The following is a 12,903-nucleotide window of genomic DNA, read 5'->3' on the forward strand; positions in this document are numbered from 1 at the left end:
CCCAGTTTACATATTTGAAAGTTGACAGCAGTACAAAACTCACCTCTATACACATGTTATGAAGTGTACAGGCCGCCGTTATAACTGTTGGTATATCCTCTAGCTTCGTGTTATCGAGAAACCTAAGCCTCCTCCACTTTCCTTTAAGCAGACCAAAGACACGCTCAATGGTCTGGCGAGTGTTGGAATGTACAAAGTTGTACTTTTTATGTCTCTCGGCCAGATTTCGATTATCCTTGTATGGGGTTAAAATCCACTTAAAATTGAAAATATACTAAGTGTACATACATTTGCAAAACGCACATGGTTTTCAGATGGTATAATCTTTCTCAATAAATACCTATGCAGGGGGTATGCTGTGAGCATCCCCATCGAAGAGAATTTCAATGGCCTCGTAAAGGGCGATATCATTAATGAAAATTAATAATTACTTTTATATATATTTAGTTATATTTACATTTTCCAGTGCCTTTGCCTGTGATAACACTACATATCGATTTTGTACTATAAAACCCGTAACTTCAAATGAAGCCAAAATGAGGCGGCAGCGGGGTTTGCTTATTTATATTTTGAATATTTAATCATACGATGGTTTAAAATTATATAAATATAAGTAATAAGGAATCATTCTTTGAATATTATGAGGTGATAATTTCGGTCGGGGCGTGATCAAATCTATCATAAAGCCCTTCTGACTTTATTGGATTTGATCACGCCCCGACCGAAATTACCATCTTACAATACTTAAAGAATGATTCCTTATCCCTTATTTAAAATGATGTACATGTATATTTGAATGAATTCGATTGATGCGAGTGTTTTGCAAATGTATTGAATTATATATTCACCTGTAAAATAACAGAGAGTCCCTTTTCCTGTTGAGGTAGGACAATGGATGATATTTTTCCTGGGGTGCGTTAATTTGAATATGGCATCCATCGACGGCTCCTAAAACTCTAAGGAACCCTTTGATCTTTTGGAAGCCTTGCATGACCTCGTTTGCCCATGCTCCTGGGACATTAAAAAAATCAGTTGTAAAATTGATTTAAGAATTGACTTAATTGAGATGCAAGCGCGTAACAACGAAAGTAAGGTGCTCGTTTTTGCAAATACACATCTTCATCAAACTAAACATATACCTTTAATAAACTAAAATTAACAAAAAAGCATTTTAAAGCAAACTTACTTCCTTTTTTCATTTATTTTATGGAATTTTGAAAGGCTTGCAAATATCAAAAGTAGAAAAAGTTGTATATTTAAAACATTCTCTTGAGGGATTTTGACGTTTATGAACAGATTTTTTCTTCTTTTTTTTTTTTTAATTGTGTGTGTGTAAATATCCCCCATTAAAAAAAACAACCATTCTAAATGCCCTTAAAACATGGAATAATATCTTTTCCCCAAAAAATTACAGAAATAGGTCGTATAGGAAATACTAGTAACAATCAAAGCTTTTATTTTAACAGAATTACCAGTGGGCCGCTTGATTTTTTCAGAAGACAGGCATTGAAGAGCGCTGCATGTGCGCATAAAGCAACGATACACGGATGAATACGTAACGCTAAATTTGTCAGATATTTGTCTATAGCCTTCCATGTTGGCCAACATCCATATGGAGATATGGTTCAATAATTTCCATGCCACGCATCTGCTTTTGTGGAATGCGGCCTGTTAACACTTTTTGTTGGTAAAATAATATTCAGAAGGTACAGTTTTACAACGATCTAATGAGTTGATGTTAGTGCATATACGTTGTTACTTATATAAGTAGCAGATGATTTTTTAAAATTATTTTTAAAGCGCAGCAGCCCGTTATCATGCGCATGTTTCTTATCATTACTGTATATTCATTAAATTTATTTAAAGTAAATCAGGTTGAAAGTAGATCAGGTTTTAAAAATAATATATTCAATACAGTGTTTTATATATCATACTCGTTAATGTTCATTGACGATTTCATGGATTTATGGGTACCATAAAATGTGTCATAATGTCGATCCATCGAATATGTACATAATCCACCCACAAACCGCTAGTGATGCAGTAGGGATACATATGAAATGATCATTTTTGAAACAATACCTGTCCATAGACTTCTTCAAAAGTCTCTCTTCGCATTCTTAAATGGGATGAGAACTCCTCAGAAGCGTATGCAGGCACTGTTGCACCAAAATAATCCGCAATACGCCGCCGTCTCGTTTTTCCTCTCAGCAAATGATGGACAACTTCCATCACAACGTCATCGTCATAATCATTGGCCTCATCGTCCTCAAATACGTTTAATGAAAACGTTTTGCTTATGCGCGAATTACGTTTTAAGCTGCAATCGGCTATTTTGGAATTATTGTGACGTTGCCAACCGTTCCATTAACGACATCGTTTCCCGATGACGTCGCCGGCGAGGCAACGTTAATGGAATGCGCCCAAGCATTATATGCGCTCGTCAATTAAATATTTAAAGATAAATAAATAAATTTTTCTATGAAAACTTGACATTTCCTCTAATTGAATTATTACTTATTTTTGTATTTTCCAACCAGAATTTGTATTTACCTTTTAATTAGATCATTACTTACTTGCGAGTAAACAATCACGGCGTTGTTTTAAAATAATTGGCATTTTTTACATATCTCTGTTAAAAAGATGTTGGGAAATAAAGCTACGTTTGTTCTTCCTGCTTGTAACTGAAAATACTCTTTACTCAAGTCCAGTATTCTTAAATTTGATTTTTTCAGGATTTTTCAGTCAAAATTGATCCAAAACTTAGGGTTTATAGCATCGGTTGCAGTTTCAGTGGAATAAGAACAATCCCTGGAAGTGTTGTTTAGTTTCTGTTTCATTGTGAATGGGTACTGATACTACATGTACGTAGAGAAAAAAAAATCAGTTTTTTAATTATCAGACCTACTTAGAAAGACTGCAGTTTGTATATTTGTTTTAAATAAGGTATGGTGATTTTTACTACGGTATTGAAACCTTAAAATTGTAATACTTATTCCGAAAATCCTTTAGAAAGATCATTACTGTAGAAAGTAATTATTTTATTTTAAAGTTATCCTTTTGAAGTTCTCATTTGTTCACCTATGAAGTGATACCCCCCCCCCCCCTCCCAATCGATAAAAGAAATTGTCCTTCAAGAATTGACCGATTTTGATTCTTTAGCCTTCGATTTCTCTGTACATGGATTATGGTTGAAACAAATGGTTCGATAACGATTAATATATGTTGCTGGAGGCGAGCTGGTGGAAGTTGTTGTCCTTCACAAAGCTCGCTGTCACTAAAAGGTTTCTACCGAGACAGTGCCGTTATCTGCCAAACGTATCTACAGAGCAAGTAAAGATGATATCTGTGATTTTGAAAATACATGAATCGGGTATTTATTTTAGACTTGTAGGTGTTGTAGAAGGTTAGAAATTCCATGGTGGAAAACCCAAAAATACGCATTGCATAAGTATAAAGTATATACTTAGTTTCAATATATATATATATATATATATATATATATATATATATATATATATATATATATATATATATATATATGATATCGTCAGGTAATCGCCCCTCCCACTAAGCACTGTTTACCGATGAGTAACAATTGCTTTTCTGATTTTGTATATTTTGTAAAAATAATTGCGTGTGATAGAAATCTAATCATCCTTCCAATGGCGCAAAAACCCTAGTCTATATACACTTTGATTAAACAGCTATCCAACCAAACGGTGTGAATAGTTATGCAACTGTAATAAATGTATCAAAATAATATAAATGATAGTAAAAAAAATAAACAATGAAAATAAAATATCTTTGGTCATTTTTTTCAATTGTTTTATCCCCTAAGGTAACTGTCCAATAAAATACAAGGGGTATAATTATAACAACCACAATGTTAGCTTCTTAAAAAGCTAAGAAAGTCAGCTACCGGAATATTAATTTGTAGGTCCAAAGTGAATGCTATATCTGTTGAATTACATAATTTATATATATTTTCTAGAACAATCATAACGGGCGGGTGCACAATTGGTCTGCATACTTTTTTCATAACTGTATGTGAGGAGACAAGCGTGTAGCGGTGCAGTGAAGTCTCCAATTCCGGGTCGTCTCCAATTCCGGGTCACTCATGTGTATTTCATATCACCTTGTTTAAATTGAAGCATAAAAAACCTTAATAAATACATTGATGACAAACTATAGGCCTTTCTGTTTTTGATCATTAAACGATATTCGAAAATTAACATTTACAGACCCTCCGAGAAATGAATTTAGAAATCAAGCGCCCTCGAGATGGAGATTTTCACACATCTTTGACATGCTATTTTCATTATTTACGCTACAGCGTGGTTGATGTGAAAGTTGTGGGACGGCGTTAATAGATGATAAAATATTGCATATGCATTCAGTTATATGTCAACAACTATTCTGAATAATAACGGCTCAAATAATTTTACCCAATTAATTAATCAATTTGAAGGAATTTCTCAAATACTGAAGGAGGCGACCTAATTCGATCGATTTTATTACCAATCATAACATTATGAGGGCCTTTATAGGTAACTACATTAAAAAAACAATCTTTGTTAAACCTTTTTAACCTCTTGTGTCGCTTTGATATTAAATGCGAAAAGCTTATCTGACTTAAGGAAACCCTGAAATAAAAACAGGCACGTAGCTTAAGGGGGGAGGGGGGGGGACCAAAACGCAGTACATTTAAGGCGGCCAATAAAAATATCGGCAAATTTTTGTGAAGAAAACACGTATTCTCTAGTTCAACTGGCATGTCCTTTTTAAAATCAATAACAGTCACTCAAATGCAATATATTTCTAAAATATTTATATAACAGTACCATATTTTATGTTCATAGTGGTCACGTGATATGGCAGTCGCATGGTACAAGCAGATGTATTTGTGGTTTTTAGGTCATTTAAAAAGTTCAATGTTGCAAGGGCATAATCATGTCAACATTCACAACTGAATTATAAAATAACTTAATATTATATCGTACATTTTGAAAAACGGTGCGAACTTTGTAAGATAAGATTATTTGTTAGTAGAAACCGTAATTTATAATGCATGTGTTGAATAATTTTGAAGGTCACAAGGTTAATTTCATTAAAAATAATTCATTTGTAAGATTTTACAAGGATCGTAGAAGTTTTTAAGTTACATAGCATATTTCAAAATTCACATGTAAAAGTTTGCCAGGATCAGTTAAAGTATGCCCTTGCAATTTAGTGATTTATTGAGGTACTCAGCTTTAAGATATACGATATTTTATACAAAACCAAGGTTGCCTCTTTATACGATGCATACTTATAACAAAATGAAAATAAGACTTTATAGAAAGCATTCTACTAATAATAATGGTGAACAAAAAATATTCATTAATAATATGACATTTATTTTTCTTCGCTAAAAAACTGCATAAAAGCCTTCATTGACTTAACTTAATGCTTCATTTTGAAGCATATGACGTCATATTTTGTAGTACAGCGAGAACGACATCTCGCTTATTTTTCAGTGTGTACGATATAACGGACATCAAAATTGTAAGTAATAGCATTTGTTGTTTTCAATTGTAAGATAAGCATAAATTAATTTTGCTAATAAATAAATTAATAAGTCCTTTTAAGGTTTGTAATATACTGTGATGTCATAATGCATATTTCCCGTACTTTTTGTCTGAACGGAATTTGTTGACAGCCTTAACTGTGCTGCGAATTGAATTATCATGGATTTGCCCCCCCCCCCCCCCCTTGTTGGGAGTATTAATCAAATACGGCCAGATTCATGATATAAGACAACACAATTTAAATAAATATTTTTTGTCATTTTTTTCTTTCGCAAAAAATTACTTCATTTCCTGTGTAAAAATAGATAAAAATATTTCATAGCAATTGAAAATTTGTTACAATTGCTCTTCAAATACAAATAAAAAAAATTCAGTTTTGTGAAATGATTAATGCCTAAACATTACTGAACCATCCAAAACGCTTTATTTACCCCGTTTTTGACAGAGGAAAATAGTCATGCTGTTGGACCAGAGATATGGGTCCAAGGCATCCGTGATATTAACCTGGTCTGGAGGTATAAAAATAAGATATATTTTGAAAAGCATTCTTAGGATGTAAAGGGCATTATGACTCTGCTCCCATTTCAATATTATGTTTCGTTGACGAATATCAAAGCCAAGGTCATATTCCTGTTAAAAATCGGACGGAAGATCTCCTCGTTGCTCGCTACGATATCGTGTCTAGTTGTTGTTCTTGGGTTTTTTGTGCATCTCCTTTTTATCAGTGCAAACAAATATATAATATGCGCGTGGATCAGAGATAATATATATATATATATATATATATATATATATATATATATATATATATATATATATATATATATTTATATATATATATCCACATTATTTGCTGGAGTTGTTGGGGGCTTGCATCTACCGATATATTTTTTATTCGACCATCTTTAAATATCAAAAGTAAGTAATTCTAAATATAAACTATTCTGTTTAACGTTTTGTAGTTTTTTAAATAACGACCCAGAGTTAACAAGTGTGCAATTATCACATCAAATCAATGGAATATTTCTGTCTCAATGAACTTGCAATAGAAAGGTTTTGAGTATTAAAATAATTTTTTTAAAAGACCCCCCTCTCTCTTTCATATAAGCGAAAAATGGAATAAAATCCCCGTTGACTCTTTATTTTGTGAGTGAAAGAGGGGACGTTTAAATCAGATAAAAATTGCACCTTTTTTCAAATGGATAAATGTACACGAAGTTTGGTCACATAGTTATTGACATATTAAGCAAAACGTGGTAGAAGCCAACACTTGGAGAACACGGATCGTTTGCAACATAGAGAGTTTTTATAACATGAACATTTGATAATTACCGTCTTGTTTTATATTTATTAAATACAATTGTATATGACTGTTTTAGATATAAGTTTAAAAATTAAAATAATGATTTTGAAAAATGTAGTTCCTATTTATATAGTGTATATACAATTCTGCAAAATACCCGAATGTCAGCATAAATATACGCCTTGCGTAGAAATACACAATTGGCTTTTAAACGTTAAAAAAAATAAAAAAAAATTACTGAAAAAAAAATGAATTAAGCGTCTGTGGGAATCCTAAAAAAATGGATTTTAACGGCTGCCACAATTGCAACAAATAACATGAAAAGTGCATTATTATATTTCAACTAAAAATATCCACTTTTTCATACAAAGACATTTCTTCTACGCCCCTAGTTTTTAATAAACTTAGTGTGCGCAATATATTTTATCAGTGAACGTTGATATTTACATACTAGATAGTTATGTTAAAGGTAGTAAATACAATATAGTTATCAGCTAGTTTTGTAACAGCTAGGTGGAGAACGAAAACGCACTGGTTAAACCGCACAATATTTGTCTTTCTCGATCTCTCTTGACACACAAAAAAGCATGCACTGAGCTATTGTTTACATGTAGATATCATCTGCATTTAGTTTAGTTTAATGAGGTAAACGTAAAGGGTTTTCTGCCCACATTTCGAACCCATCTTTGTTAGATTCGGCGAACAAAAGTATACACCATAATAACTTATAATTATACCCAACTCCAAAAATGTGAAGATTTGCATACTACAAGGAAATTTTGATTATGTTATCTTATGACAATTTGGCTGATATAGAGCAGCAATAAAAGCAAATTCAATACAATCATTTTATACATTTTCAGATGGAGAGCTTCACATCTTATGTAAAAGCAAAACGGTTTTTTACTCACTCTTTTTCCCTAGAGAGGAAGAAAGTGATCGATGACTTAACAACCTTTAAAGATCGCATACAGCGAGAGCAAAACATCCAGGACGTAGGGTCGTACGCGTATACCGGTGTGGGTATTCTTGGAGGGGCATTAACCCTGGGAGGAATAATAGCTGCCCCATTTACTGCGGGTGCTTCGTTGGCTGTGACAGCAGCAGGAGTGGCTTGCGGGGTATCTGCGGGTATCGCAACAGGTCTACATGACGAAATAAAACATAGTATAGTAAAGGGGAAAAGATCCAACTTTATCAAGACTATAAAAGAGCATGAAAGAACCTGTTTAAAGTTAAACCAGCACCTAATCTCGCTCATAGAGGATCTAAAACGTCAAGATGAGATTAATGCTTTTGAACACGCAAATCCGAGCGAGGAATTTAAAAATTTACTTTCGCAGTTCGAAGCCATTATCGATAAATCGGAATCTATACAGAAATTTAAAACGAACGAAGGCGATATTTACATATTGGTTACTCTAGAGCGATTATTAAAGAAAGTCTCATTCAATTCATTGAAAGCAAAAGACTCTTTCGCAGCGGTTACATTTGTTGTGGACCTGAATGTAATTATTTCGGATGCTTTAAGAACGGCTGATTGTAACAAAGAGGGTCTTTGCAATGAAGCCTGGATAATAGAAAGCGTTAAAAAACGATACCAACGCGAGTATGATGAATTGAGCCAATTTTTTCAGTGTAAATGATCTATGACAATGAATTGAACATTTTTAATTATCTTATATATGTTTATTGTTTACTTTAATTTTAAATATCGTATATGTATTTCTATATTTAGAAAATATAACAGATATTGTATTATTAACGAATGACATAAAACAAAAACCTTAATCGAGGCCTGTTGTAATGGAAATCAACTCGAATTTACAAATTTTAACCGTATGTCAAGCGTAAGCATACACATTTCCAATGTAAATACGGTATCTTACAATGATCGAGTGAATGAGTAACTTATTTAAGATTTACCATTCAGTTTTAAAAAGACATAGCATGGCAGTATAGTTTAATGCAAACATTTATATCAATTGTGCTTGATAGTGAAAACACACGGCAAGTCATTAAAGTTACCCGTATGCTGAAACTCAGAATGTTAAAAAACTGTGAACGGAAGCATAACTTGAAGTTATTTTGTGAGTATTGTCCAATTTAAGTTTAATTTTAAAATATTGTTTATATGAATGTATATTTTCATTAAATAGAATTGATTTTGTCAAACAAATATAGAACACTTCTTATATGGAGTTAAAAAAAGCTCATTTTATAACAAAAAATAACAGAAAACAGAATTCTTTTTTAGAACATCTCCCCCTGTTCCCAATGAAACCTTTCCTTTTGAGGGGTTTTATAAATTATTATTTAGCATATTCATAGTAAAGAGTTTGTTATTTCACCGGGGGGGGGGGCAATTAGTCTACAGGCTTAAATACATTCCATAATAAGCATTTTTGCTTTGTAACGCTTTAAAACAATTCACAAATTTTTATTTAAATGAAATTTCACTTTAATATCTAAAGTTAACATGTTACTAATAAGTTTTTAAGAACATTTCAGCCGCTCAATATTTTTTTTTTCTTTAAATCTTTAAAAATCTTCATCTCGAAAACAGTTAGTTTTGATTCAAGTTTGTTTAAATCATGATACCTGGGGGGAGGATGGGGCCACAATTGGGGGGGGGGGGGTTCTCATAGAGAGTGATTTCAATGAAGAATTGCTGGTTTTTTCCTTATCTTAGTTAATTACGAAATAATAATAAAGAAGGGGATCAATAAGTTTTTATCTTTGGGTTTGTTATTCTATGTTTTGAAAATTAGTTTCTTTGCTTGAATCATCCAAATTAGACCCATTCACATTTGCCATATCAGATGCTTCTTTATGTTTTCAATCCATACGATTTGCTCCTGTTTTGTATTGGGGGTCATTTATTTCTAGCATTCCATAACTGGTACATGACCTTTCATTACTGGTACATAGCGTTCCATAAAGGGTACATGGCCTTAAAAAACCTGGTACACGGCCTTTCAAAATTGATACAGGCCGTTAATTACTGATAATTTTTTTTTAATTACAGGTACATGGTCTTTTATTACTGGTATATGGCGTTTCATAACATGTACTTGACCTTTTATTACTGGTACTTGACCTTTTATCACTGATATACGGCCTTTCATTACTGGAACATGGCCTTTCAGAATTTGACGTCCGATTAGAACAAAAATATATCCTTCGATATGGAATGCCTATACAAATCGTATGTTAAAATTTCAAGCGTTTGCAACGAACAGTTGCCGAGAGAAATGCGACAGAATATTTTGTTACAGACACAGATAAACGGACAGACAGTTTTTTGAACAAGAAAATAAATCAATAGAAATTTTTAACAAATTCTCACTCTCTTCCACCCTCATTCACACACACTCTCGTACAACTCCCGCCCCCCCCCCCCCCCAAAAAAAAAACAAACCCAAAACAAGTGACTTTTTTTATGAAACACAGTAACAATCAGGACACCTGTGCACGTTATTGACAATCAGTGTTGATAAATACAAATAAGAGCAGTCCTTTGATGTACAAGTTTTCCATTATATTTTTTTTTCCTCCTCACACTTACATGTTGCCGAACGTTTGGGCAAAATGACAATATCTGGACCAGCATAGATGATCTCGATAGGCGTCATCCACTGGTTCCCAGTACTCCATGCTTTTTTCACAACAAAGACAGGTCACTCTATCGCCATATTGGGTGTAGATGAAGTCTGTTTTGCTGGGTTCCATGAAGTATTTTGGCCAGTTTCGAAACGTTTCATACCTAGAGGTAAAGGTTCGGTACTCCGGATATTGCCAAAAATGTGACATTGTAGGTGGTGGTGGTATGTGCGTCACATCAAAAGGAGGGTATAATGGCGAGCCCTTTTTATTTGACTGAGCATTTGGATAAATCATGATGAAATTAGCAGCACCGGCAATTCTTGTATTGTCACTCCGCGCACGATTGGGACAGGAATCTGCCGCAGAAAAACCACCAGTACCAGCAATTCTTGCATTGTCACGCGAAGGATCGGGACAGGATTCCATCTCTAGGGCATTGATCACTGTCTACGGTCGAAGTCATCTCGATATCAGTATCTTTCAATTGACTTAAAACGGACACAAAATAAATGTTACAAGCTTGATATACTGTAGGGGTAGCTGAGGTTTAAGAAAATTCTCAATAGAATTAAGGCACGTGCATTTTAGAATAGTATTAGGCATTAAAAAGCTCTCAAAATATTCTTTTTTTTTCTTAAAAAAAAAAGAAGAAAACAAGACAGAATAATTTTTAATTTTTAATTAAAAAGATGGGGAAATAAGATTGTGCAAATGTCCGTTTGGTTAAGTTGTAAAATACAATTTTGAATTTATTTTTTCCCCAATGAAATCCATTCAATTATATTTTTATACAAGTTTACAAAAGTACAAAGGACTATGTGCGGTATGGTCAAATATCTGCCCCCGATTTCAACCAATTTTTAAATAGTATCGTATAAAAATGAAATTTTCACAAATCATTGTAAAGAGGATGCCTATAACTTTAATCTTGATTCTAGTCATCATTGCTCACTCGCTGTTTATCTATGACGTCACTTAAATGACCTAATTCCCGTAAACTTGCAAACAAATGAAGATATTATCATTTTTGCTCTATATTTTGCATTCGGAAGTATAGAGCGCAGGTCTGCTCAAGTAAGATTTTAACATATGTTTTTCTTCAGATAGTTATACATGGTATGCTAAAAAATGGTACTTGAGCAAGCCTGCGCTCGATGTTTCCCAGTCGAAAAACCATCGGAAAACACCCCTATTTTGCTTCAAAACATCAATTTATCAAAATAATGCAATATTCATGACGTCATTTCTACATTAAGACGTCACTGTGGTGATAACCTTATACACCTTTATTTCCAATATGACTTTAACTATCTTTCACCTTATTTTAAAGCTCTTTCTAAAACTTTGATTTTGAGGGGCAAAAATTGAATAAAACCGCACTTAGTCCTTTCTAACTATATTCAGTTTTTAATGTATTAAACGATAAAAATAAAATATTGCCAGAAATGTTTGTGGTATCGAGCCCATAACATTAAAACCCTTGATATATAAGGTTAGCTTAATCAGGTACTCCAACCACTGAGCCATTTCAGACACAACAATGTACTGTTTAAATATTACTATTAAATTTTGCAGATCATACTTTAACATGCTATCACAGTTTCGAGTTATCTAAAAGATATAATGAATATATATTACAGAGGAAATTACAGCATACAGACACACCGTTTACAATCACTCACTGCATTATCAAAAACATCTAGTCAGTAGGAATTAGCAGAACACGCACAGAAAGGATGCATATTACACACACATAGGAACACTCAAAATATCATCTAGGATTAAACATAAAATTTAAAAAAAAATTAAATTAAAGAAAGTTGAAAAACACACGAACATTTCAAACAAAACAAAAGCTGAAATATGTGCATACATCAAGACACAAATAGGAAATATGAATTTAGAAACATTCAATAAAATATGCAAGATAATATTGAACAACTTTACTCTTGCAATCTTTTAAAAGAAATCAGCGAAATACAATTTACAGAATGATTTTGAAGAACACAGACAAACGCACGAACATTTCAAACAAAAAAATTCTAAAATATGTGTATACATGAAGAAAAATTAGAAATATTAAGTAAGGAACATTGAATAAATAATTGAGGATATTGAATACCACCAGAAAAGCTTTACTTAAGCCAAAGTGAATCAGAATGCATGTGTAAATGAAATTGTTCCAATTTCTTAAAAAAATTCTGTTTCATTACCTCCAAATATATTTCTTTAAACCTTTAGGTTTATGTGGTTACCTTCATACACCAGGCTTGCCTCGCAAAAGTCCTTTTTTTTCATCTCGCATCCAACGTAAAGCGTGCTCTCTGAAAGAGACTCTCCACACATATGGCAGCAGCTTTTGTCAGCCGAATCTTCCCCCTACTGTCGAGTCAGTGATTAGGGTGCCAAACACTGTCTTAGCAA

At 32.9% G+C, this 12,903-nt stretch overlaps 1 pseudogene; it reads right to left on the reverse strand.

Annotated features, from left to right (window-relative positions):
• Nucleotides 1-844: 844 nt before the first annotated feature.
• Nucleotides 845-2,619, reverse strand: LOC128174194 (uncharacterized; annotated as a pseudogene).
• Between the last annotated feature and the right edge of the window lie 10,284 nt (nt 2,620-12,903).

This window comes from Crassostrea angulata, chromosome 2, assembly GCF_025612915.1.
Source record: "Crassostrea angulata isolate pt1a10 chromosome 2, ASM2561291v2, whole genome shotgun sequence".
Classification (NCBI taxonomy): domain Eukaryota; kingdom Metazoa; phylum Mollusca; class Bivalvia; order Ostreida; family Ostreidae; genus Magallana; species Magallana angulata.